The sequence below is a fragment of the Plecotus auritus genome (assembly GCF_963455305.1).
Source record: "Plecotus auritus genome assembly, chromosome: 11".
Taxonomy (NCBI): Eukaryota; Metazoa; Chordata; class Mammalia; order Chiroptera; family Vespertilionidae; genus Plecotus; species Plecotus auritus.
In genome coordinates, this window is record NC_137777.1 from 14,308,019 (window position 1) to 14,330,736 (window position 22,718).

The 22,718-nt window shown below is 44.6% G+C and overlaps 1 protein-coding gene across 4 annotated transcripts in view; it reads right to left on the minus strand.

Annotated features, from left to right (window-relative positions):
* The window catches only part of NCALD (neurocalcin delta), a 314,941-nt gene that overhangs the window by 20,448 nt on the left and 271,775 nt on the right, over positions 1 to 22,718 (minus strand). The gene's annotated exons all lie outside the window — the stretch shown is intronic.

The window sequence follows — 22,718 nt, forward strand, 5'->3', positions numbered from 1 at the left end:
GCATTTACATTTTAAAAAACAAGAATATATATATATATATACATATATATATATATATATATATATATATATATATATTACACCTTTTAGTTACATATTTTTAAACTAAAAATAGTATGGTATGAAGAATAAAGGCAACTTTTATTAGATGGGAAAAAAACAGTAATTACTGTCTTCCCAATTCACATACTAGTAACCATTCAATTTTTATTGAGCACAATATACCAGACATGTTCCTGGCACTGTAGATGTAAAGAAAAGTAAGACATGTCCTCTCCTCTGTAAGGGACACCCAGTTGTGTTAATAGTAATTACCAGTTACTAATGCGGATTTTTTTCAATAGATGGAGTTACAGATATGTTGATATGTATGCGATTTGATATGTATGCTATTTTGTTGTATTGACAACAAGCTTCAAAAACTGTATATGTCAAATTTTCTGAAGGTGTTAACATCATAGATATTTTTACGCTTAAAAATGTCGAATTTCATGCCAAAAAAAGAGCATTTGCGGGAAGTTTTAATTCATTACTTTATTTGGAAGAAAAGTTCTGCTGAAAGTCATCGTATACTTCGGAAGCCTATGGTGTACTCCATCCCAAACAGATTAATAACCAATACCAGTTAAAAATGCGGATTAGCTATCAACTGGTTAAAAAGGAGGATTGGCTAACACATGGTTAAAAATGCGAATTTTGTAATAAAAGAAAACACGATAATTTCAAGAGAAACATCAAAAGTGCTTTATTCAAAGTAATGTCCATCGCTAGCTACACATCTTTCAGGTAATTTGTGGATACCGTCCCCCCATCTTTCAGGTAATTTGTGGATACCGTCCTACTAGAACTTTTCTTGTTTTGAGGCAGACCATTCAGAGATCCAATTTTCCACTTCTTCATACCTTTTGAAGTGCTGCTCAGAAAGTGCATGTGCCATCAATCAGAACAAGTGGTAATCTGAAGGAGCAAGGTCTGGTGAATACAGTGGGTGGGTTAATACTTTCCAGGCAAGATCTTTTAATTGTCTTCTTTCCAAAGCGATTTGGCCTTACAGTCAATGTTGATGGTTGACCTGGATCAACCCATGATTTTGTGTGTTTGGGATTCTCAAATCCATTTTTCATCACCAGTCACAATTTGATGAAAAAAAGACTTTCTTTCATGCCATTGAAACAAAATTTTACTGATGACTTTTCAGTTTTCCATTTGTCTTTCGTTCAGTTGATGTGGCACCCATTTTCCTTCCTTTAAAATCTTTCCCATTGCTTGTAAACGATTGGAAATTGTTTGCTGAGCAATGTTTAATCTTTCTGCAAGTTGTTTTTGAGTTTGACACGCATCTTCATCCATTAATACTTGTAATTGTTGGTCTTTAAACTTTTTCAGTTGACCTGCACGTTCTTTGTCTTTCACATCGAAATAATCACTTTTAAAGCATTTAAACCAGCGTTCACAAGTATCTGGAGATGCAGCATGTTCACCATAAGCTTCCCGAAGTATATGATAACTTTCAGCAGCACTTTTCTTCCAAATAAAGTAATGAATTAAAACTTCCTGCAAATGCTCTTCTTTTGGCATGAAATTTTTAAGTGTAAAAATATCCATGATGTGAACACCTTCGAAAATTTTACATATGAAGTTTTGAAGCTTGTTGTCAATACAACAAAATAGCATACATATCAAATCGCATATACACTGAGTGGCCAGATTATTATGATCTCTGAACGCATAATAATCTGGCCACTCAGTGTATATCCTATATAATAGAAGGCTAATATGAAAATTGTCACCTCGACCAGGAGTTTGACCAGCAGGCAGGCTGGCCGACCGCCCATGTCCCCTCCCCCTGGCCAGGTTGGCCAGACCCCACCCATGCACGAATTCATGCACTGGGCCTCTAATACACACACACACACACACACACACACACACACACACACACACACACACACATATATATACACACACACTGAGTGGCCAGATTATTATGTGTTCAGAGATCATAATAATCTGGCCACTCATTGTATATCAACATATGTGTAACTCCATCTATTGAAAAAAATCTGCATTATTAACTGGTACACCTAGTATGTGCAGGGATGGTGGTGGCAGGGTGGGGGGACAATACGATAGATGGGGCATGGATGTGGTGCAGTGAAAGACCCTCACGCTAAATGCAGGCAATCAGGAAAGCCTTCTTAGAGGAATTATTATCTGAGCTTAGTTCCTATTTCCAAAGTTTTATGATTTAATCATGGCCAAGGTAAACCCTTTCTCATAACCAGGCTCTGCATTTAAATTTTGCATTCTTCTTATATTGGGGGGAAAACTGAAAGTAAGGCTTGGAAACTTATAGAATACATAAGAGATAATATCTCCATTTTAATAATAATTTTCCCTTTCCTTTGAGATTTTACGCTGTGTGTGCTTATTTGTTTGTGCCTGTCTCCCTCCCACTGCCTTGACTGCCCCTTGAGACAGAGTCTCCATAGGGCCCACATCAAATAACATTTGGTAAATTAATTAAGGACAGATAAATAATTACAACATGATATATGGAAAACTCTCATTGGAAAAGGCATTTTCTTACATAAAAACGAGGCCCTGGTATTCACAGTGCCATTTGACATGCTAAAGCTATCTGGTAGTTAATATTTCACAGAATTAGAACAAATAATCCAAAAATATATATGGATTATAATCCACAAAATACTCCAAAGAGCCACAGCATGATAAAGAAGAACAAAGTTGGAGGTATCATGCTATCTGATATCAAACTATACTACAAGGCCATGGCAATCAAAACAGCATGGTACTGACATAAAAGCAAACATAGAGATCAATGGAACAGAAAAGAGAGCCCAGAAATAAACCCACACCTATATGGTCAATTAATATTTGACAAACAAGGCAAGAACATACAATGGAGTAAAGGCAATCTATTCAATAAATGGTGCTGGGAAATTTGGTCAGATATATGCAAAAAAAGAAAAGAAACTAGACCACCTTCTTATACCATATACAAGAATAAACTAAAAATGGAATAAAGACTTAAATGTTAGACTTAAAACCATAAAACTCCTAGAAGAAACATAGGCGGTAAAATCTTGGACATTGCTCATACAATATTTTTTTCTGATATATCTCTTCAGGCAAGGGAAACAACACAAAAAGTAAACAAATTGGACTATATCAAACTAAAAATTTTTTGCACAGCAAAGGAAACCATCAATAAAATGGAAAGACAACTAATGAATGGGTGAACATATTCACCAATGATACATCTGATAAGGAGTGAATATCCAAAATTTATAAGAAACTCATACTATTCAACACCCAGAAAACACAAAACAATCCCATTAAAAAATGGGCAAAGGACCTGAATAGACACTTCTCCAAAGAGGACATACAGATGGCCAATAGACATATGAAAAGATGCTCAACATCACTCATCATCAGAGAAATGCACATTAAAACCACAATGAGATATCACCTCAAACCTGTCAGAATGGCAATCATCAATAAATCAACAAACAAATGTTGGCGAAGATGTGGAGAAAAGGGAACCCTCGTGCACTGTTGGTTGGGATGCAGATTGGTGCAGTCACTATGGAAAAACTGTATGGAGTTTCCTCAAAAAATTACAAGTGGAACTGCCTTATGACCCAGCAATTCCACTGCTGAGTATATATATGTCCAAAAAATCCAAAACGCTAATTCAAAAGAGTATGTGTACCCCTGTATTTATTGCAGTATCATTTACAATAGCCAAGATATGGAAGCAACTCAAGAGCCCATCAACAGATGAGTGGATAAAAAAGTAGTAGTACATATATACAATGGAATATTAATCAGCCAAAAAAAGAATGAAATACCATATGATCTCACTTATATGTGAAATCTAATGAACAAAATAAATTAACAAAATAGAAACAGACTCATAGACACAGAGAGTGGACATATGGTTGCCAGAGGGGAGGGTGGTTGGAGGACGGGGTGAGAAGGGTGAAGGGATTAAGAAGTACAGATTCATGGTTACCAATTAATCACAGGGTTGAAAAGTGTAGCATAGGGAACATAGTCAATAATATTGTGATAACTATATTATGCCAGGTTAGTACAGAAAATATAACGAGGAACACTTTATAAAGTATACTAGAGGCCCGGTGCACAAATTTGTGCACAGGTGGGGTCTCTCTGGGTGGCCTGCAGGGATCAGGTCGAAACCCACAGTCCGCCGCCTGCAGCTCCTACCTGCCGCTCCCACTCATCCCGGCCCCACTCTGCCTGCCACGAGCTCAAGCCCAATCAGTCCCAATTGGGAGAGGCTCCCGCTACTGCAGCAGTGCTCACCATCCATGAGCCCTGTGTCTGGTGCCCCCCCCCCAAGGGGAGTGGCCTGCGGGATCAGGATGAAACCGGCTCTCTGACATTCCCCAAGGGATCCCGGATTGTGAGAGGGCACAGGCCAGGCTGAGGGACCCCACTGGTGCACGACTGGGCTGGGGAGGGACCTTGGGAGGGCTCCAGGGCGTGTCCGGCCCATCTTGCTCAGTCCCGATCGGCCAAACCCCAGCAGCAAGCTAACCTACTGGTCGGAGTGTCTGCCCCCTGGTGGTCAGTGCATGTCATAGTGACTGGTCGACCAGTTGACTGTCTGCCCCCTGTTGGTCAGTGCATGTCACAGCGAGCAGTTGAGCAGCCTTAGCATAGCATTAGCATATTACACTTTGATTGGTTGTTTGGTTGTTCTGCCGTTCGGTCTATTTGCATATTACCCTTTTATTACATAGGATTGTTGTCTAACCACTATCTTGTATACCTGAAACCAATACAAAGTAATACTAAAAGTAAACTATAATGGAAAAATTAAAATAAAAAGCACACTACAAAATACAAAAAGCTATCTGGTAGTTAAGACTTGGTCTTGGGATCCCTTCTCCTGCCCAGGTTTATCTATATATAAAAGCCTAAGCAACCTTTACGACCAGTCAACGGAACGACCAGTTGCTATGATGCGCACTGACACCAGGGGGCAGATGTTCAATGCAGGAGCTGCTCCCTGGTGGTCAGTGCGCTCCCATAGCCATCCTCCCACAGAAAGCCAACCTCTCATGGTCCCTCCCCTCGGACAGCAGGCCCTGATTGGCCCCGATTGGGGCTGTCCAGCCAACTTCCCAGCCCTGATCAGCCCAATCGGGACTGGGTGAGACAGGCCCTGATTGGTCCCGATTGCTAGCCAGGCCGAAGGACCCCACCCGTGCATGAATTTGTGCACCAGGCCTCTAGTTGAGACATAATTGTGTAAGTTTCAGGTATCTATCTATCTATCTATCTATATATAAAAACCCTAATATGCAAATAGACTGAACGGCGGAACAAACGAACAACCAGTCACTATGACATGCGCTGACTACCAGGAGGTGCATGCAGAATGTGGTGGCGTCAGCAGCAGGCGGCAGAGTGCGGAACATGGTGGGCATTAGCTGCGGTGGGATGGTGGAGCAGGTGAGAGGGGATGCCAGACCAAGGTTGAGCACCGGTCGCTGTCATCAGGATGAGCCTCTGGTGGTTATTGAAAATTCTTTGTTCCCATGCACCACGGTCCCACTGGGCACTTGCACCTGCTGCTGGCGCCTGCACCTGCTGCCGGTACCCAGCGCTGGCCCTGACTGCTCAGCACTGCCAGTGGGTGCAAGAGGCAGCTGCCGGCCCCGATCGCCCCTCAGGGCTTCTCCACCTCTCCCTGCTCCTGAGGGGTGATCGGGGCAGCAGCCACTGCTTGCACCTGCTGACAGCACCAGCCCCGCTTGCACCCACTGCTGGTGTTGGCCCGAATCGCTCCGCACCGTCAGTGTGAGCGGGGCTGGTGCGGTCAGTGCGTGGGAGTGGCAGCGGCAGGAGCGGGGCTGCCAGCAGACAGGGGACCAGGGGCCGTGGTGGGAGGGGCCAGGCGGGGGCGCAGAGGATGGGCCAAGACCTGCCCCTGTGCCCACTGCAGCCTCGCAGCCCACAATTCCTTTCAAGGTGCACAAATTCGTGCACTATAATAATAAAGGTGTAATATGCTAATTAGACTGGACATCCTTTGGGACCACCTTCCGGACGAAGCCAGGGCTGCGAGGGAAGCCGGGGTCCCAGGTGCCTGCCGGTGGCCAGAGGGAAGTCCGGGTCCCGGGTGCCGGAGGGAAGCTGGTGCCGGCAGTCGGGGGAAGGAAGGCCTACTCTTGCACGAATTTCATGCCTCGGGCCTCTAGTACAACATAATAACCCAATAATATGTATATACTGTGAAACGATCCTCACAATAGGTTTGGTTAATGCCAACCACCACACATAGTTACAACTTTTTTCTTACGATAGAAACTTTTAAGATCTACTCTCTTAGCAACTTTCAAGTACACGAGGCAGTATTGTTAACTAATCACCATGCATTATATCCCAGAACTCATAACTGGAAGCTTACACCCTTTGACCACCTTCACCCATTGCACCCCACCTCCCACCCTTGGGGTCTGTTATATTGAATTGTCTGTGTGCCTGTCTGTTGCTCCCTATAAAATAAATTCCTGGAGGGCAGCGTTTGCATCTCACACTGCTCAGACTTCTTTCATAATAGCCACAGTTCAGGACATGACAAGCAACCCTTAGTAATTGCCCTCGTGACGTTGTTTTTCCGAGATCTGCACTGGAGGCAGACCTGGCCCCTCTCTGGCTCCCAGGCCGGCTTCTCAGAGGGGCAGGGAGAACAGAGCTGCCTTCCTTTTAGCAGGACCAAGAGCTGCAGGAAGGAGCTTCCTTGTGGAGGTCCTTCTACGCCAGTCAGGCAAGCGTTTTATTACGCAAGAGTTGAATTTTATTATGCATAAAATTCAACTCCAACTCCAATGGAGCACAAACAGAATTTATAAATTGAAGCTTCCAATCACTTTCACTCCCCTCTCATGTTCTTTTTTTTTTTTCCTGAAGGAATACAAGCAAAGATAAAGAGGCTGGTTTTTATTAGAATTGTCAAACTGTCATTTAGTTGCTAAGTTGGCAATTTGCCCGAGGCAAGAATTCAGAAACATGAGGTAATACATAATACATGGGTTTACAGAGCTCTGAAACATTTGCCGGAATTTACAAGCAATTCTGAGTTTTCCTTTTGAGGAGTTCTTCGGAATATAGCTCTTTGGTGTGGTGTTCCATCAAATCACCATTATTATACTTTTTTATGACGCTGCGGTTCTGTGCACATCACCGTGTGCCTGGCCTCGGGGGGAAAGTGCCGTTCCAATATTTAAATCCACTCTCTTTAAGAAATGGTCTACTTCCCCAAATATATAAAACCAAACAAAACACAAGTTCCTTTCCCAATGTTTAAAAAAAGCTCTTCTCATTTATTAGCTGTTTTGCACCAGAAACAAATGGCCTCAACATTTGGGCTACGTCTCCCACTGAGACTGATCTGTGTGCAGCTATTTTTCGGTAAACAGTAATTAAACCACATTTACAAGTTCATTAGCACAGAAAGGCCATTGCACAGACAAGGGAGAAGAGTGTGCGGGGAGTTCTTTGGGGAGCGGGTGTTTGCGATGTAGTCCAGAACTGTGTTTCAGTAGATAACTACAAACGCTTTGCAACCCACGACGTCTGAACTCGTGAAAACCATCTGGAGTTGGTTAGTCTGAACGACAAAAACCTCAGGGGACATGTGATAGAGTTTCATTCCCGGGGGAGGAGAGGAAAGATAGAGGCATACCTTTCTCTTTTGAAAGACAGGAATTTCTGCCTGTTTGAGTTGAAGAGGGGGGAAAAATCACATCAGGGAAATGCCACATTAATTAGCAGTCAAGAGAAAAATAGTCTTCAGAGAAAAGTTGCACCTCAGGTGAAACCTTTTTCATTACTCCCTGCAGTCATTAGAATACTTACTTTGTGCAGGGAGAACATAATGGGGGAAATCTCAGGCCATTGAATAAAAATGCTTGCGTCCAAAGCCTGGCTCCATTATTGCCTAGACTCTTGGGTAATTCACTTAGCTTCTTGGTGCACCTCAGTTTTCTCATCTTTACAATGGATCCAGCAGTATGACTTCATATCTCACTGATGTGATATGAGAATTAAATGAGACAGTCTTATATGTAAAGCTCCAGCATTCAGCCAGGCCAGACACCATGCAAAATGAAAACTGCGTCTTATCCTTGACGGCCCTTCACGTAGGATTCTACCGAACCTTTCCAGCAATCCTGAGTGGGAGGCAGGAAGGCTTTCCATGTTTTATAAGCAAAGAAATGAAAACTCAGAGAGGTTAAGTGACTTGTCCCAAGTCACACAGCTTGTGAATGAAAGAGCCAAATGGTAAGTTCGAGTTGTATGTGGCTGTCCACTGTTTTTTTTTCTACTGTGCCAGACGAGCTCCAGGAACAAAGCACACAGAAATTAAGACAACAGTCCCATAAAAAAGTCAGAAAGAAGCAGCGAGGAGAGAGGAGACAGCTTCTTACTGGCACTCATTTATTCCACACATGCGTGCTGAGTGTCTGGTGGCAGCGAGGCACGGGTCCAGGCACTGGGGGTTCAGCAGGAAACCAACAGGCAGAAACCCTGTTCTCATGGAGACAGTGCAGGAGACATACAATAAATGGGATAAGTAAGTGAAATGCTAGATGGAGGTGTGCCATGGAGAAAAGTGAAGAAGGAAGGGGGTCGGGGAATACCAAGGTGGGTGGATGGTTGCTGAAATCCTATGTAATATAAGGGTAATATGATAATTGACCCTAAGGTGGGACGACCAGAACAACCACTTGACCAGTCACTATGAGGCATACTGACCACCTCTTGGTCCCTTCCCCCGGCCAGCAGGCCCCCATCGCCAGATGGAACCGGGGGTGGGTGGTGGGGGATCCGGGCGGTGCCAGACCAAGGCCCCCACCCCACCAGTCACCCCCAACACAGAGGGCGACCTCCAGTGGGGGCGGGGCCAGTGAGCGGGGAGAATGGCCGACTTCCTGGTCTCTCCCCCCCTCCCGTGGCAGGCTCTGATTGCCGGATGGCGAATGGGGAGCCGGGGGTGGATGGCGGCAGCCAGGGAAGATGGCTCTGATTGCAGGCCAGGCCTAGGGACCATACCCATGCACGAATTCCATGCATCGGGCCTCTAGTTTTAAATAAGAAGCCAGGGAAGGCCCCACTAAGAAAGTGATATTTGAAAAAGACCAGAGGAAGTGAAGGTGGTAGCCATGGAGATAGCCAGGGAAAAACTATTCCAATTAGAGAAAACAGCAAAGGATCCAGGATACGAGGGAGGGAAGGGCAGGAGAAAGTGAAGGAGGTGAGATGAGAATCGTGACGAGAGCCAGAGGATGTGAGACCTGGAGTGACCGGGAGGACTTGGGCTTTCACTCCGAGTCAGACGGAGTCCCTCCGTGATTTTAGCAGGGAGGTGACAGGAGTGATTTATATTCTACCAGGCCCGCTCTGGCTGCGGTGCTGAGAGTAAGCGAGAGAAGGGTGAGGGCAGAGGTGGGGAGACCAGTTAGACGGCCAGTGCAGCGATCCAGCCAAGAGATGAGGATCGCTGGAGCCGGTGGTAGTGGCAGGGGAGGTGACAATTGGACAAATCTTTGAGTTCACAGAATTGGATAAGGTAGGGTGTGAAAAAAGAGAGCAGTCCAGCATTTAACACCAAGGTGTTGCTCTAAGCAAGTATCAGGGTGAAGTTGAGACTTGCTGAAATGGGCAAAGGGCAGGAGAAGCAGGGCATGTGGGTGAGGCAGGGCATGGGTATCCCTGCCCAGTGGTGCACGTGTTAATTCTGAGACGCCTAATGTACATCCCATATCATGTATGTCGCATATATAACACATATCTATTAATTTTTGCTGAATCTGTACCACCTTCAAGTGCAATGCACATCGATTCTGTTGCCATCAGCATTCTGTTACTCAGTAACGCACTCTGACAAGGGTAATGTGGAACTGCCCAGCCTATTTTGGGTCACATCCCGTCTCCCCAAAAATAAATCTGGGGTTAATATTGACCACAGATGAAAAAGGAAAACATACAAGCAGAGAAGACATCAAACCAACAGAGAACCATGACCAGGAATCTGAAATATGAAGTTAACTTGCTATTTAAAAAGAAGGGAAAAAAGCGCAGCTCCTAAGAGTGATGCCACAGGGACAGGAAATGGCGACTGGCGGGCAGCCTGCGGAATGCGTGTGCGCCCTTCTTTGTTTTTTTTTTGTCTCTGTGGAGAGAAAGATCGCAGCATTTCATTCCTGCAGTTCCTCGTCAGGTTCGAACAACTCCGGAGTTAACTCCTAAGGGCCCAGCGTTATATTCTCCAGGGACAAGTCCACAGCTCATCCTGGACATCCTGGTTAGCTGCAAAGGAAAAGTCTCAGTGCCATCTGCACCGAGGCCTCCTAAAATGGAATTTACAAGATGCGAGCAGCTAGAGCCAAGCTCAGCTACAACAAAGAACACGGGACCCAAAGTGGTTTAAGGAAGAGATCAGGACAATCTTTAATAATAAAAGCATAATATGCTAATTAGACCAGACAGCCAAATGACCTTCTGGACATCCTTCTGGACGACCTTCCAGATGAAGCCGGGGCTGTGAGGGCTGAGCCCCTGGCACACGTTTTGTGCATCGGGCCTCTAGTTAAAAATGTTGGCCTGTTTGGGGCATGCAACTTTGTCTTCTAATTTTTAACCAATGGAATGTCTAAATTATGGAAGCATACCTAGAAAAAGGTTCCTAAAATGTAGGGAAGAAATGATGAGTTATAGATGGATGGGAGCAAGCACTCAATGACTTGGACCTCAGGTCCTTTAACCATCTGAGTTTACAGGTGGCTAAAATCCAGCAACTTTATTTCTAGGTCATTTGTCTTTGATTCTCACTGAGGGGGCGGGGGTGGTCGGGGGTGGGGGGAGACTAAACAAAAGTCTGAAGATCACACTGCTTCAGAAATTTCTCTTCAATGGAACTTGCCCCTCAGTGGAAGTGTGAAAGGAGGCCATATATATAAACTGACATATTTATATATAATGGGCAAATTAAGACATAAAACACAGTGGTCCTGAAAGGAAAAATTAAAATATTAAAGAGGGACAAGTGAAGTTATGTAACCATCTCTAGCTGAATTTTATCTTGGCCAAAGCCTCTGGTAAGAACAAATGTTATAAGGAAACCACACCTACCTAGTATATTTCCTACAACCTCAATTGGATCATAAAATGGCTTTGCTGGGACTGCCAGAGGTTTGTCACGAAGCCACTGCTTGCAGGGAGGCCTTCTTCCCAATGATAATGGGCACAGGGACCTGCATCTCCAGAGTGAGTGGCACACCTGTGACTCTGGGTCACACCCCTGGCAGAGAGGTGACAGAGTTTGAGATGACAACTGAACTGGTACAGAATACATGGTGAGCAGGAGGCTCAGAAGAAACAAGTCCTTCTGCCTCCCACATGCCGAGATAAAGCCCAGGAAATCCACCTGTTCTTCACAGGTGAGCAGGGCTCCTGAAATACCTGGGGCCTTGTCTACAGAGCCTGCATTTCAGCGTGCAAGGGGCCTGGTCTTGGTCGGCTTTCCAAGTTTTATTTCTCATAAAAATAAAATGCAACTACATAACTGCCAATAGAACATATATTTCTGTTAAGAATCTGAATAGAATATTATCTAACAACAACCCTTTGCCTCTCCCCTCAAAAATGAAAATATCATTTTTGGTTTTGTTGATTAACAAAGCATTACATCATTATTATAAAAAAAAGTAAGTAAAAAGAAGATGTGGAAATTAGAACATGAACACCCTTGCTCTGACCAACAGCATTCCATACAAGATAAGCACTATTAATAGTTTTGTCTATATCTTTTTAGACATCTAAATGCAGAGATATGAAATTTGTTCACTCTGACCATAAATGGGATCATACTATACTATTCTGTAATCTTCATTTCACTTGAAAGCATATTGTGGGTGTTATACATATGGATGTGTCCCATCATTTTAAATTGCAGAATTTTCATTGATTCAACAAACAGTATTGAGCACTGATGTAGTGTCAAGCCTTGCATCAGGTAGGTAGCTGGTAACATGAGGCTTACAGCCCTGTCATATTCCATTGTTCGAAATGTACTTAATGACTCTTCCTTGATAGACACTAGGTTGCTTCCACTTTTCTTTTGTTCCCTTGGCATTCACGTCAATCCTGGCTCCCAGATTCTTTGGAGAGTATTTATAGCAAAAAAGATTCTTGTTATGGTCTCCAGACCCTCCCTTATAAATTCTCCAAAAAGCCATTTTCCTCTTGAGCCTTTACATCCTAAACATGTATTTTGCAAGAGTTTGTACACCAGCTAAGATTAGCATTGAATTGGAATTGAAATTGTATTTGGAATTCCACCCCATCCCCCCAGGCCTGCCTGTGTCACAGGCATACACCTGCAAGCTTGCCCTTTGCTCCCTCTAGCACCTAGGAGGGCACACACACCTTGCTCTTTTACGAGGGCACTATTGTCAGCACATAAATGGCCCCCTCCCTTCTCAGCCTCTACTCCTCCTGAATTTTCATGCCCACATCTTTCCCTGTGACTTCAAGTCTAGCTGATGGCTGACTCCCCCACCAAATCCTCCCACAGTGCCAGCAACTGGAGGTGAATTTATATCACATGCTCACACTGTCCCTAAGTGAACACACAGGGCCATACCAAATGGCCACCTTCCAGATCTGCAGAAATGACAAAGCGATCCCCAAGGAAGAAATCATTGGAGTGTCTCAAGTCAGGGGCTTCAGATGAGGTGCACATGTCCCCTTGCTATCAGACCACCTGGCCATCAGACCACTGCATACACACTTGTCTGGGCCTCGGGGACAGATGCCAGTTCAGTGCTGGCTGCAGGGAGGGAAAGACTGGGGGGCTCTGGGGCTAAGACTCTACCTAAGTTGGCGGACTCCTGTGAAAATCCAATTGCAATATGTGTCTGTTTAGCTAAAGGTACTAAATATTCTCTTATTGAAAAGACAGGAATTATCACTTCGGGTTATGATAAAACCATAAAGTAGAACAGTGAGCTGTCACAGACTGAGAAGGACAAATAGATCAGCTGTGGGCATCCAGGCCTCATCACTGAACTAGCAGCCAGAGGTACAATGAGCAGCTCAAGTCCCCATTTTTAGATATCCTCTAGGGGCCACAAATGCATTCAGTTAATTGATCCAAGCCCCTCCATACAGTCTAAGAATAGTTCATCATTTTTTAAAAAATTTATTCAGCAAACATGTGTTTAACATCTACTGCTTCCTGGTTTGGAATGAATATGCTTATAAAAATAGTCTCCTACACAGGACAGGGGGAGAAGGGAATCTGGGTTCTGGTGGCAGCTCAGAGCATTTTCAATGATATTTTATTCTCATAATTTCACTCTACAGTTAGAAGAGGAATATTATATATTTGTTTTATTCCAAGGATGAGGCGCTTGCCACGTCACTTGTGGTCCCAGGGGAGCAGGATGGGGACACCCTCCCCACTCCCACACCCTCCTTATCTTTGGCTCAGTCACTTTTGGAGTTCCAATGGCTGCTTCTGTGGGAACGTACTGAGCGATCACTCCCTATCTTGGCCAATGTGGCTGAAATATTCATGTTTGTTCATCAACTGTGTGTACAGTGAGAAGTCCACTAATTGGCTAACAAGAAGAGACTATCAAGTTATTTCTTTTAATCTCTTGCACCTTTTGTGTCCTTTAGGGAAAGATTGTGGAAAGAGAATTGGTCTTGGTAGCAGAAGAACTAAGTTGAAGTTCTTATTATAGTACCATGTTATGTGACCTTGGGAATGTCATTTGACTTCTCTGTCAGTCTCATTCTTCTACAGTAACATCAGCATAATAATACCTCTCTCATAGGGCTGTCTGAAGGACTAAGTGAGAAAAAGGGATCCCAATGAATGGGAAGAGTTCCATATTGTGTCTGGCATCTAGCAGGTGCTCAATAAATATCGTCTGTCAATCTGAACGAGATAGGGTTTAGTTTAGTGGGTTGCTTACAAGATGAGCCTTAAAGATTTGGGAGAACTCTCCCCCTTGCTTTAATGGAGAATTAGAAAGAACAAGAGCAAGGGAGGGAGGGAGGAAGGGAGGGAGGGAGGGAGGGAGGGAGGGAGGGAGGGAGGGAGGGAGGGAGGGAGGTACTGTTAGCTTCCAGCCTTACTACCTCCTTGGGGTCACCTGCCAGATGCGAAAGCATTTGTGTGTTTGCAGCCAGAAAGGACTCCTGCCAGACCCCTGGCTGAGTTTTCCCTGCACGGAAGTCATTATTCTAACCTGAAATTAAGTAAATCCGTTCCATTAGAGAAGCAGCTGATGGAGAGTGGGATATGGTGTTTTTTCTCTGGTCTTCTCTCCTGAGGCTGGGTAGGGGGTAGAGGGGGCTACATGGGGCTGGGCAGAATCAGGGCAGAATCAGAGCCGTCTCAAAGAAAGCCCGTGACCAATGAGCCATCCAGCCCTGGGAAGGAGGGCTTGTAACCCATTCCCAGGTTCTGGCAGGACAGAATGGTATGTTCAGAACAAACTGGATGCCATCAACAGACGTGGGATATCAATAATTAACTGAACCCCTCCTTACTTGGGGGAAGAATGGTTCTTATTGTTTGTTTTATTGTTTGTTTGTTGTTAACCAGCTTTTCATAAGAAGGTCAGAGGTGAAAAAAGGAATGAACTTTATGAAAAAGAAAAACAAAATTCCACTTATTAGTAGGGAAAAAAGACAAAAACAACCATAGGAAAATCCTTGTCTCTCAACTCTATTTCTAATTCCTGCCACCATTCCTTATTCTAGGCCTTCATGATCTCCCACCTACACTCAGAAATATTAACTGCTCTCCAGGTTCCAGACTATCTGATCATGCCATGCTATTTCTCAGAGATCTTCCATGTTCCCTGCTGATGGCAGATTAAAAGGCTAAACCTTATAGCCTGGTAGTCAGGGCCCTTCAAGGTCACGCCCCAAACTCATCAAAATCACCAAATTCCTTACACTATCCTGAACTTGCACAACCACTTTTAAAATATATTTATTTTTTATTTTTAGAGAGAGAAGCAGGGAGAGGGAGAAAGAGAAACATCGATCTGAGAATGAAACATGGATCAGCTGCCTCCCACGTCCTCTTACTGGGGATCCAGCCCGAAACCTGATACCTGGGCACGGGCCCTGACCTGGAATCAAACTGGCAACGCTTTGGTGCAGGGGAGGATGCTCAACCAACTGAGCCACACCAGCCAGGGCTGCACAAGCACTTTTATTGTCACCCCAATCCTCACAATGGTCTAGTGAATGAAGTTCATGAGAGATAAACATAACACCCATTGTAAACGTGGAAGTGGTTCCCAATAGTCAGTATTAGAACTATGCCTCTCTCCTGCTCTAACGGTTGAAATGTTACTTGCTGTTCAGGTGGAGGTTATTACTTCCTCCATTCCTCTGTCCTTCCTTTCCCAAGTGACCAGTAAGCATCTCTCCGGAGTTTTGTTGCTACCTCTCTCTCCTGCTCAGAGAAAGACGCTGGCATGTGGCAGATGCTTAAGAAACCACTAGAGGCCCAGTGCACGAAATTCGTGCACGGGGGACTGTGTCCCTCAGCCCAGCCTGCACCCTCTCCAATCTGGGACCCCTCTCACAATCCAGGACTGCTGGCTCCCAACTGCTCACCTGCCTGCCTTCCTGATTGCCCCTAACCGCTTCTGCCTGCCAGCCTGATCACCCCCTAACTGCCCTCCCCTACAGGCCTGGACACCCCTAACTGCCCTCCCCTACAGGCCTGGACACCCCTAACTGCCCTCCCCTGCAGGCCTGGTACCCCGCAACTGCTCTCCCCTGCAGGCCTGGGTCCCCCCCAACTGCCCTTCCCTGCAGGCTTGATCACCCCCAACTACCCTCCTTTGCAGGCCTGGTCCCTCCCAATTGCCCTCCCCTGCTGGCCATCTTGTGGCAGCCATCTTGTGTCCACATGGGGGCAGCCATCTTGTGTGTTGGAGTGACGGTCAATTTGCATATTACTCTTTTATTAGATAGGGGTGCACTGGTGGGGGCTAGCTGGTTTGCCCTGAAGGGTGTCCTAGATCAGGGTGGGGGTTCCCTTGGGGCATGGGGCGGCCTGGGTGAGGGGCCTGTGGTGGTTTGCAGGCTGGCCACACCTCCTGGCAACCCAAGCAGAGGCCCTGGTATCTGGGATTTATTTATCTTCTATAATTGAAACTTTGTAACCTTAAGCGGAGGCCAAGGCAGGCCAGGGCTGTGGGAGCTTAGCTTCCTTCATCGCCAGGGGCAACTCAAGCCTCCTGCTCTCTCCAGCTCCATGGCTGCCGCCATCTTTGTTGGGATTTATTTATCTTCTATAATTGAAACTTTGTAGCCTTGAGTGGAGGCCTGGGCCTGCCAGTGTGTACAGAAAGCTTGACTTCCTCCATTGCCAGGAAAACCCAAGCCTCCTGCTTGCTCCCTGGCTGCAGTCATCTTGGTTGGGTTAATTTGCATACTCGCTCCTGATTAGCTGGTGGGAGTGGCTTGTGGGTGTAGCGGAGTGATGGTTAATTTGCATATTACTCTTTTATTAGATAGGATGGCTCCCTTCTGTTGAGCCTGTTTCCTAAGGACCATAGAGGGGGAAACATTGCTGTGTCACTTCCCAGAATTCCATTAAGCAGAGGGCAGCTAGAACATTGATACCTATTGGTGTTAGTTGGCAGTGGTTCCGTTGGTAATAACCGAAGTTCATGTCTGTGGACTTCTGAGTTTTCCTTCTACTAACAATATCTGGGGAACTGAGACTTTTCTTTTGTCTAGGGTCAAAGGTTACCAGTAACGGTATTAATATTGGTTTTCTTCTTACATTGTTTTTCCTAGGAAACTGAAAGTAGCATCAGGGTTTTGTGGGGTTTTTTGTTTGTTTGTTTTGTGTGTGTTTTTTATGGTGGTATCGTCAGTATCAGCTGGCGAAGAAAAAGAAAGAAGTCCCCCAGAAGACAGACCTAGATTGGAACCCCATCTCTGCTGTGCCTGCTGGATACCCCTCAACAGCACCTCTTCCCAAAACAAAACAAAAAATGTAACTTGGAACTAGAGTATTTTAGACATTTCCATTTCCAAGGAGAATCCTGGCTTTACAGTGTGTGGTTTTCATAGTCAAGGAAATAGCCCCAAAGTGGTAGAGAAGTCTCCATCCCTAGCAAGACAGATGCAGCTTGCAGGACTTAAAAAAAACACACACACACACAAAAAAAACTTTCTCCCTATCTATCAAGTTTTAAAAATCTCAGGATTGGAGTTTCAGGCGGCGTAGGGACCCTGTCTCACCTCTGGTTTACCTGCCCCCTGCCTTCACTGTCAAGATTAAGCTTAGTCAGGAAATAGCCCGTGAGAATGTCTATGAACCGTGTGTTCCCACTGCAGTAGCAGGACACCCAGTGCTGCCTGGCCCTGTGTACCTCTCAGCACACGCAGAAGATGACACTATCTAGGCAGCACCCTGGGGTGGGTGGTGAGAGTGCTGAAGGCTCTAGGAGGCACGAGTGGTCCTGTCAACGGAAGGCCAAGGGGTCACCGACAGGCCCCGCACCTGGGCTGAGGAATCTGACTTAAATGAGCAAAATAAAACTTAGCAATTGTAGAAAAGAGAAAACCTCACCACTCTAGTATGAATGCCACCACTGATTCAGAATCACTCAATTGCTCTGCTTTTGATGATCTCCACTCACCATTTTACCTGCTCATGTCTCATGGCATTAAATGCACACGAAGCCGACTTGTGATGCTCACCCATCGTCCTGCTCTAGCAAACAGTTTCAATTTGTAGAAATAAGCTTTGAGACTCGGTCACTGAAATGCAGGGTAAGGAAATCATCAACAAAATATTTTCTTTTCGTCTCACAGCCTCACTGATACACTGTCAAATTTTCTTTCAACATACAAAATCAGATATGCTGAACGAGGGCATACAGCCCAGCTGTCTTTCTAATTATCATCTTTTCTCGATAGGACTCAGTTAAACAATTCTTTTTTGGGGAAAGATTTTTTTCTTGTGTTTGTCACACAGATACCCACTTTCTGTTTTGCGGAGACAGAGATGTGTAATCGTGTAACAATTTCTTTTCCACAGAGGAATGCCACAACTGCCACCGTGAGAACAGCTGCAGACCAGTCGCTGTGGAAGTGGGAGGGAAGATTTCATTACCATGTGACATCACAAAGGCGTAAGTGAGTAGGTGCTGCTTCCACAGGTCTGATCCCTCCCTGCTATTTGGCATTATCACAATCACCTGCTACTTGATGTCTCCAACTCTTCAGGGCCTCTCCGTGCCCAGGCCCAGTGATCACTCCACTTCATTACTGGTCACACGCCAGCAATGTGCTAAATGTTTTCCATAGGCTAGCTCACTTCATCCCTGAAGCAACCCTATGAGGGAAGTACAATTCACCCAGTTTGCAGATGAGGGCACTGAGGTTTAGGTAGATTAAGTAATTTCTCTGAGATCAGACAGAGAGTCAATGGAGGAGCCAGATCTGAATCCAGCTGCACCAGACTCCAAGCACCTGCTATCATCACGCAGCTCAGTATCATGTAAGGAAAGGGGGCTGAAAATGAAGACCCACTAGTCTAACACTTCACAGTTTTACAAGCACATTCGCACCTATGACCTTACTTAACTTTCCACGATAACTCTGCGAACGAGTTATCCCCACTTTACAGTAAGGAAATTAAGGTTCCAAGAGGGAAAGTCATTGAGCAAACAGTTCAGAGAAACTCCAGGTCTCTGATGTAAAGATGAAATTCAGAAGCACGGACATGCAAGGAGGCTGCGCGATAAGAAATGAACGTGGACTTTGAGGTCAAAGGTTTGAATTTGAGTTCCTGTTCTGTCACTTACTAGTTAAATGACCCTGAGCAAGTCATTTCACCTGTCCTGCCTCAGTTTTGCATGTGTAAAATGGGCATGCCAATCATACCTTAAAAGGCATGGATCCATTTAGGCTGTGTTTCCAAATCTTAACTATTGTAAATTGTGCTGCTATGAACATAGGGGTGCATATATCCTTTCTGATGGGTGTTTCTGTTTTCTTGGGATATATCCCTCAAAGTGGTATTACTGGGTCAAATGGCAGTTCCATTTTTAGTTTTTTTGAGAAAATGCCATACTGTTTTCTACAGTGGCTGCACCAGTCTGCAGGGTGGATTAGAAAACTTTGGTACATCTACACAATGGAATACTATGCTGCTGTAAAAAAAAGAAGGGATTTTTTACCATTTGCAACAGCATGGATGGAACTGGAGAGCATGATGCGAAGTAAAATAAGCCAGTCGGAGAAAGATAAATATTACACAATCTCACTCATTTATGGAATATAATGAACATCGTAAACTGATGAACAGAAATACAGAGACAAAGAAGCATCGAACAGACAGCCAAACTACAGTGTGAAGGCAGGGGAGGGTTGGGGGAGGGGTTAAAAGATCAACCAAAGGACTTGTATGCATGCATATAAGGATAATCAATGGACACAGACACCAGGGGTGGGAGGGTGAGGGCATGTGCTGGGAGGTAGGGTAGGTCAATGGGGGGGAAAAGGAGACATATATACTACTCTTTGTAATACTTTAAACAATAATGAAAAAAAAAGGTACGGATCCGATTAGGTACTGTGTGAGAAAGTATTGTGTAAATTACCCAGTGCAATACAATTACAGGTTTCTGCTATCTGAAAACAGCGTATTCTCATGAAGCCTTACTTAAGCTGAAATGATGCAAAGCAAAGAAGCACCTGCCATTAATTTGCACAGAAACATTTTTAAGCATTCCTACACTGCCCCCCCAAAATAACCTACAAAATCATGCCAAATCACACACAAAACACACAATAACACCAACAGGTAGTCAGCACAGAGCCGCTCTCCCGCTCAGGTAAACTGAGCCTCGGCCTGTGGAATGGCTCACTGCAAAGCAAACGCTGGACAGCTTCCCCTGCTTGCCTCTTTTTGGTCATTGGCGGCAGCTTCTTCTCAGCTGTGGGGCTGGGTTTACCTCCTGGTGCTTTTACGATCCCTTTAGAAAAATGTCAAAGCCACTGCTTTGCTCTCTAACACTTATTTCTAACCAGACTTTGAAGGTTGATTAGGAAGAAGCCCTTGAAATAACGACAGTATTCTGGAATTAAGGTCATTTTTTTTTTTTTTGGAAACAATTTTCATATGATAATCACTTCAATTGTTCCTAAATTCAGCCTCATAAAAGGCTCTGCAGAACGGATGCCTCCACGCTCAGGAATGATCACAAAAGATGCAAAGCATCACTATCGGAACTCACCTGGCACAGAATTCCCACTCCACCCGCCGGACAGAATTAGAAAGAAGGCTGACGGGCCAAGGGTGCTGAGGCCCGTGGAACTGTTTCTGGCACCAAGTCTGACAACAGGAGTATTACAGAATGACCCTGAGATCACAGGCCATGGTGTCCCACCGCTCTGGGTCTAAATCCCATTCCGCCACTCACGTGTATGCAGGCTACTCACGTACACTCTCAGAGCCTCGGTATTGTCACCTGCAAAACAGGGACACTAGTGTGCGTGATAGGGGCTGTCAGAGAGAAACATACATGACACCCTGTGCGTCTACACAGGAAGGAGGGCCGTTTGCCCTGCCCTCTGCCTCTGTTCAGAAGCACTGTTGTCACCGGGTGAGTCTGCACACTCATGTGCCGAAGCAAAGATTACACTTTGTTCAAGTCCAACACGTTCCCTCTGCCTCTTGCTTTCACCTGCTCCAGACATAAGCAGAAATCTCTGGCACTTTCTCTCTCATCCCTTCTGCATATATATATATATACACACACACACATATATGTATGTGTGTGTATATATATATATACACACACACATACATACATATATGTATATACACACGTATGTATATACACACACATATGTGTATATATACACACACATATATGTATATATACACACACATACATATATGTATACATATACACACATGCATGTATATATACGCATACATATATGTATATATACACACATACATATATGTGTATACACACATATGTATATACACATACATATATGTATATATACGCACATACATATATGTATATATACACAAATACATATATGTATATATACACACATACATATATGTGTATACACACATATACATATATGTACATACACACATACATGTATGTGTACACACATATACGCACACATACATATATGTGTATATATACACATACATATGTGTATATATACACACATACATATATGTGTGTATATATACACACATATGTATATACACACATACGTACATGTATATATACACATACATATGTGTATATATACACACATACATATATGTATATATACACACATACATATATGTATATACATACACACATACGTATATGTATATATATACACACACATACGTATATGTATATATATATACACACACACATGTATATGTATATATGTATATATATACATACACTGAGTGGTCAGATTATTATGATCTCTGAATGCATAATAATCTGGTCACTCAGTGTATATCCTATATAATAAAAGGCTAATATGCAAATTGTCCCCTCGACCAGGAGTTCGACCAGCAGGCAGGCCGGCCAACCGCCCATGTCCCCTCCCCCTGGTCAGGCTGGCCAGACCCCACCCATGCACGAATTCATGCATCAGGCCTCTAATATACATACATATTATGTATATTAATGACTGGCCAGATTATTATGCGTTCAGAGATCATAATAATCTGGCCACTCAGTTTGTGTGTGTGTGTGTATATATATGTGTGTGTGTGTGTGTGTGTATATACACACACACACACACACACACACACACACACTAGTGGCCTGGTGCACGAAATTCATGCACATTAAAAGGGAATTAGATGAAATATTTTAATATTGCTATTTGCCCTTTCTCTATAATAAAAGTGTCAGAGAGGAAAGAAAATTAGTAAAATGTACATGAAAATCTCCCTCCTGTCAGAGTCTGGGGCACACCGCAGGACCGAGTCAAGTCCCCGCCTACCTGCGCGCACCTCAAAATCGCACGAGACCCAGACCCGGCTGGCCCCACTCCCGTCAAGCCCCACAGGGCAGAGGGTGCAGCCTCAGGTCCCCTGTCAAGCCCTGCCAGGTGGGGAGTGCAGCCTCAGATCCCCTGGACTGGCCTGAGATCCCCTGGCCCCGGCACCAGGGGCGCGGCCTCAGGTCCCCCAGCCCCGGCGTGAGGACATAAGGGCACGAGGGCATGACGACCATTTGCATATTAGCTCTTTATTATATAGGAATTATATAGGATATAGTATCGTACTCTGTCCCTCACAGCTTAGCAGCTAAGTCGTGGAAGCACTGAGATTTGAGTTGAGGATGGAGGAGGCCTCATCTGGGCCGGGAGCCTAACCCATTCCCTCCAACCAATCAGGTCAAGTCTGGCTGCCTGGCTAATGACAGGAGGCACTTGCATGTCCAAGGTCTGTGTATTTATAGCTCCCAAAGACACCCCACGGGGAGGAGAAGGGGCTGGAGGAATAGGATTTGGATAGTTCCAGGTCGTTGGCTGCAATACCCACTAACATCACCTCAAGGAATAAAATGGTAGGCAGCACACACCGAAAGAAGCCTCATTCTCCTAAGCAAAGAATA